Below are 7,062 nucleotides of genomic sequence, written 5' to 3' on the forward strand. Positions count from 1 at the left end.
TAATGTAAAGATTTAGAGAATAGGTTGAGACTGTTGAGTAATCCATAATGTGAGGTTTCACCTTTAAGAATTTACAACTATGAATGAAATGCTTTGAAATTGCTATCAGTACATTAATCGGAAAGTCCCGATTTTTGTCAAATAATTGTAATCGAATTTAAATTGTATTCCAATTTAAAGGGTTAATGATATTTTTGGATTTGAGACAATTATGAAAAGAACAAAACTGTTTTACATGAAAACATTCAAAGAAAAGTTTTCCACAGTTTCTACATAATTTCCACAAAAGACACAAAGATCACTATCCCAATTAAAGCAATGTACAAAATGATTGGAAGGGTAAATATCATTTTACGGGAATAGCACTGCTCATATAGCAAATCAGTACATTGTGGCGATTTGGGGGTTAGCCCCGCCTTCAGCTTTTAAGATTCGTGGGAAGTGGGGAATCTTGGTTGTATTAAATCGCTCACCATAAGAGAGGGAGGTGTGAGTAGAAGTGAAATTAATATTATTTGGCTAGTGGTCGGTGTGCTCAAAATAAACGGACATATATGATTGTACGCTAGCTTATGTGAGAGACATTCTCAACAAACCGGGGTTGTGCTTTGCATGGGGCACGGGTAGCAGGTTTGGTTATGTCATGTGTGGCCGCTACTAAGAGGATAGTGAATTAAGACTCAGGCTCAACGTTTCTTGCCTGGTTAGTAGGGGGTGGTGATTCAGTGCTTGCTATTAGTAATAGATGCGCACACAGGGCCAAAGACACACACAGGACCAAAGATGCCCACAGGACCAAAGACACACACAGGGCCAAAGACACACACAGGACCAAATATGCCAACAGGACCAAGGACACACACAGGACCAAAGAAACACACAGGACCAAAGACACACACAGGACCAAAGATGACCACAGGACCAAAGACACACACAGGACCAAAAAAACACACAGGACCAAAAACACACAGGACAAAAGACGCACACAGGGCCAAAGACACACACAGGACCAAAGACACACACAGGGCCAAATACACACACAGGACCAAAGATGCCAACAGGACCAAAGACACACACAGGACCAAAGAAACACACAGGACCAAAGACACACACAGGACCAAAGACTCACACAGGACCAAAAACACACACAGGACCAAAGACTCACACAGGACCAAAAACACACACAGGGCCAAAGACACACACAGGACCAAAGACAAACACACAGGACCAAAGATGCACACAAGACCAAAGACACACACACAGGACCAAAGATGCACACAAGACCAAAGACACACACAGGGCCAAAGACACACACAGGGCCAAAGACACACACAGGACCAAAGATGCCCACAAGACCAAAGACACACACAGGACCAAAGAAACACACAGGACCAAAGACAAACACACAGGACCAAAGATGCACACAAGACCAAAGACACACACAGGACAAAAGACGCACACAGGGCTAAAGACACACACAGGACCAAAGACACACACAGGACCAAAGATGCCCACAGGACATCACACACAGGACGAGGGACACACACAAGACTAGAGACACACACAGGACCAAAGACAAACACAGGACCAAAGATGCACACAAGACCAAAGACACACACAGGACAAAAGACGCACACAGGGCTAAAGACACACACAGGACCAAAGACACACACAGGACCAAAGATGCCCACAGGACATCACACACAGGACGAGGGACACACACAAGACTAGAGACACACACAGGACCAAAGACAAACACAGGACCAAAGACACACAGAAGATAAAAGACACACACAGGACCAAAGACGCACACAGGACCAAAGACACACACAGGACCACAAGACCATAGACACACACAGGACATCACATCACAGGACATCACACACAGGACCAGAGACACACACAGGACCAGAGACACACACAGGACTAAAGACGCACACAGGACCAAAGACGCACATGGGACCAAAGACACACACAGGACCAAAGACACACAGGACCAAAGACACACACAGGACCAAAGACACACAGGACCAAAGACACACACAGGACAAAAGACACACACAGGACCAAAGACACGCATAGGACCAAAGACGCATACAAGACCATAGACACACACAGGACATCACACACAGGACCAGAGACACATACAGGACTAAAGACACACACAGAACCAAAGACGCACATGGGACCAAAGACACACACAGGATCAAAGACACACACAGGACCAAAGACACACACAGGACCAAAGACACATACAGGACCAAAGACACAAACAGGACCAAAGACACATACAGGACCAAAGACACATACAGGACCAAAGTCGCACACAGGACCAAAGATGCACACGGGACATCACACACAGGACCAGAGACACACACAGGACAAAAGACACACACAGGTCCAAAGACACACACAGGACCAAAGACAAATACAGGACCAAAGACACACACAGGACAAAAGACACACACAGGACCAAAGACGCACACAGGACCAAAGACACACACAGGACAAAAGACACACATAGAACCAAAGACAAATACAGGACAAAAGACACACACAGGACCAAAGACACACACAGGACAAAAAAACACACAGGACCAAAGACACACACAGGACCAAAGACACACACAGGACCAAAGACACACACAGGACCAAAGACACACACAGGACCAGAGACACACTCAGAACATCACACACCAAGCAGAAATGAACTTATTGCTAAAATTTTGTCACAACTTCAGCTCTAAGAAAATGACAACAGAGCTAAGAAAACTGAATAATTTAATTTATTATTTCTAATTATTAATATTACCTGTTTTTTGGTTCATATTTGCATGATTTTGACAGAATATATTTATTATTTTGGATCAATATTCCTGTCTGTTTTTATTCACATTTATGTTTAAAAAGTTAGAATTAAGGTTAAGTTTGAAAGGTTTAAAAGTTTAGCTTTAGCGTGTTCAATAAATGTTTTTCTTGCTCGGTCCGCAACCTTAAGTGTGTTTTGGATTTAGGCCCCCTCTGCAACTGAGTTTGACCCCCCCTGTAATACGAGTCTAGAAATTTCATGCATGTTTTTGTGTGTAAAATGAGCAAATAAAAATAGGAGGTTTTTAGTAAACAGGTCCTGTGGGGCCCTTCATACCACTTAGTGCCCATGAAATAACCGTAAGTCTCAAAAGGGTTGGTGACCCCTTCTCCAGGTGGATCACCTACATGTCTGTAAATGGATGGCTCATTAAAGGGAAACACAGACAAGAACTTAAAGTGAATCCCTTTCCATTTGTAATCTGTTATTCAGAAATGTCATTGGCAAGGGAAGCAGTTATAAATCTTCATGAATACAAAAAAGAATATTATTAGTCGTTTTGTTTGCGACAGGTCCTCGAAAGTTAGGATGATTTGCTGTGGCGACCCTTGATGGGACAAGCCGAGAGAGAAAGAAGAAGTTTTGTTTGATTTAGGTACAGGTCAGTAATTACAACAGACCTGTTACAGGATGAAGTCTTTGAGAAAAAATCTGTTTAAATATTTTTTTCAGCAGATTTTAAAGAACTGTACTGATTATGAAGAGGTAATGATCATATTTAAATGGAAGCTGACATTGGATTTAAACGGGAAAAAACTGGCATTTTGGACAGTTTCTGCAGAGTGTTGTTCCTGCCATTTCCCATCATCCCTTTGTTTACACTCTCTCACTAGCTTACAGCTCCTCACAACTCCAACCTAACATCGCCAGTGCAACAAAATAGAGCCAGATACCAGCGGAGAGGGGGAAAACAAAGACGTGCCTGGGTCTTTTAGTCGGCAGGTGGATGCATCAGAATCGAGTGGAAAAGTCAAGCTTTTTCAAGCATTTTTTCGTCTGCTTCTAATTCACCATGATTAGAATAAGGAAAAAATATGAAACACAGTTGTTTTTTTTAAATATCTTTATATATATATATAAACATAAAAAATTCCATGATGGAGGACATATATACATATGTTTATTTTTTTTGAGAGAGAAAAAAGCTTTGTTCGCCGAAAGCTTTCTAGCTTTCGTTGGTTCTTTATCACATGAATATATAAAAATGCAGTCATCTTCCAGAAAAACAGAATTCCTTCAGAATAAACGGTCATTTGTGTTTTGTGTTGTACTTTATAAGCAGACAGCCACAAGATACGGAGAGGGAGGGGGGGGGGTTTGAGGCAGAGGAAGGTACGTGATGCTTGAACATCGACTATGGAACTTTTAGGAGTGACAGCAGCGAACCGAAGAGCAAAAGACAGAAAAACATGGTTTTCTGGGGGACTGTTCTCCATCACTTTGTTCTTGTTGACATCTCATCTAGAGACGAAACACTTTGAAGGTTTGTTGCCATTTTTGCTTTTGCCCTTTAGCGCCTCACATGATGATCATGATGACGAAGGGAACATCGATGCACTCCTTTTCTTTATACTAAAATGTTTGTTGTCTGCAAATGTTTAGAACTGTCTGGTTTTCAGAACAAACGTGTGCAAATTATTTCAAGAAAACAGTTATTACTCAAAGATAACGAAAAAAAGGCTGTTGGTGATACTTGCATCTGCTTTACTAAACTATCGCGAGGCATCAAAACGTTTTTTAAAGAAGTATCTTCAGAAATGAACCGAGACTATATCTAGATCATTTTGGAAAATGATTCAGTGGATTACATCTTTTTATTTTTGGATGAGATGTTTCTGAAATGTGGGGGAAAAATCCTCTAACTTAAGTCAAACCTTAAAAAATAAATAAACGTCACAAAGAGAAGAGCACACAAGCCCAAAGTCTGTAATTACAGAGGGGGAAAACTGTTATGAGTGCAATGGATGTACTAATCAGTGAATATTTGACCAAATTCACATTTATTTACTATTATTTTCTTTTAACAGAAACCAAATCTGCCACAGATATTTCTTAATTTAGGTGGATATTATCTGTGAACAAAGTGTTGTTACCCTGACAACAGCTAATCCTATTTTCAAGGTGCTTTAAAAATCCAAGTTTTTCTGTTTTCAAACACAAAATACGCTGAATGTCACTGTCCGAACAGGATAAAGTTTTATTGAACACAATAAAACTAAACTTTTAACACGTTTTAAATGTAAATATGAATAAAATAGACAGAGAATGTTATACAGGAATAAATCAACTTAACACTTAATAACTCTTTTTTCTCTCCATAAAAATATACTCTCTCAAAACTATACAAGAAAGTGAATGTTAAAAGAAAAAGACATAGTTTCCCTTACTTGTATGTCATTTTATTTAAAAAAAAACTAAATATACTAAAAATATTTTGCTCTCCATAAAAATACAACCTTTAAAAATTACACAAATTCAGAATAAGAATATGATGCAAAGGAATATGCTGTAGTGAAAATGATGCTATTGTTATATTTTGTTGGGAGGTGAAGCGTGCATTATGGGATCTGTAGTGAAAGTTACGCTACTGTTAAATTTCCTCAGGAGGTGAAGCGAATGAAAATCCGAAAAATCAGAACAATGTGGCTCACAAACCTTGACTTTGACACGTGTGCCGTAGGGAATTATGGAAAAAATCAGAAAGATTTAATGTGATGTGCAGAAAGTCTGATTTTATTTGACAAATGTAAAAACACCTTTGAACCCTCAATCAATCAATAAATCAAGGCTCTTGCTGGGATGGGGGGGGGGGGGGGGGTTGATGCCCCTTCCCGGTGCGTAGAGCCGACCAAAAAAACAAGGGTGTTCCAAGCTTTCCGGTCTTGTGCCAGAAGCTCAGTATCCTTCATACCAACCCCACAAGGTTTAACATCCCCCACAATAACGTCTGTCCACCGAGTACAGGGTTTGCCTCAAGGTCGTTTCCAGCCCGCAGCCCCTGGGTTAAACTCCAAGATGGCTCGCGTTGGATGGTAAGAGGGAAGACGGAGAAAATGGCGGAACCATCTGATGCGGCGTTGCGCAGCAAGGCAAGAGGCTTGGGGCTGGCAGGTTTGGGCTCTTAAGGCTTTGTTAGAGACACGTTGGGGCCACTTGATGTTTTCAATGGTCCTGAGAGCCCGGCTGTCAAAGCCATCTATTTTTGCGGCTAAGCTCTTATTTAAGGGCCATGTCTCAGTACCACAAAGCAGAATGGAAAGTACAGCTAGGTTGTAGATCCGGAGCTTTGTCTTACGCGAGATTTTTTGATGACGCCACAGTGGTTGGTTGATAGACTGCAGGGCTGATGCTTCCAGTTCCCTTCTGCGGGTGATCTCTGGTTTTAGGTCACCGTTAGCCGTCACTATGGATCCCAGGTATGTAAAGCTCTTCACAGGCTCGATGACATCGTTGCCGAGCTGGAGAAGGGGGTGGGTCTGGGCCATCACCAACGTGCATGAATTTGGTTTTTGTCCAGTTCACCATGAGACCACACTTTTTTGCCTCTCTGCTGTAAATGCTCAGAGCAATTTTAGCTGGCTCAGGGATGTGCTGAACAAGATGGTGTCGTCAACATACTCCAGGTCAGTCAAATGGTAATTGCCAAGAGACACTTCAGGGACTTGCTCACAGACCGGATTTCCAACAATTTCGACTGGAGGATTTCTGATTTTTCTAGCAGTTTTGAAGCTCCCTACAGTGGGAGGTCAGCTGTTGGAGGTTTGCCCCGCCCTCCCCCCACCCTCCCCCTGCTGGCTCTTCGCCTCTCCCCTCTATTACTGTCAAGTTATTTTTGCCCCACTTGAAGGGGAAAGCATCAAATGGAGGAAATGCCAGCAGGACTCCACTCATGACTCAAGAACTCCATGAACGTGTCTCTTTTCTTTATTTGTATTTGATTTTGGACAGAGACCTTTTCCAGTGTTAATGAGTGGTTGAAGAAACCAAACAAGGTGAAAAACCTGTACAGAAATAATACTTATGAAAATATATTCTGTTTTGCAATTAAATTACAAATAACTATACTTTACATTTCAAATAACAAAATATCATATTTCAAATTATCAGGTTTCACACAACAATGAACCGTGATCAATTAATCAAGCAGACAGAAAATACATTTCAAAACAACCCACGTCTAAAGCGCACCGATA

Source organism: Oryzias latipes, chromosome 21 (genome assembly GCF_002234675.1).
Source record: "Oryzias latipes chromosome 21, ASM223467v1".
Lineage (NCBI taxonomy): Eukaryota > Metazoa > Chordata > Actinopteri > Beloniformes > Adrianichthyidae > Oryzias > Oryzias latipes.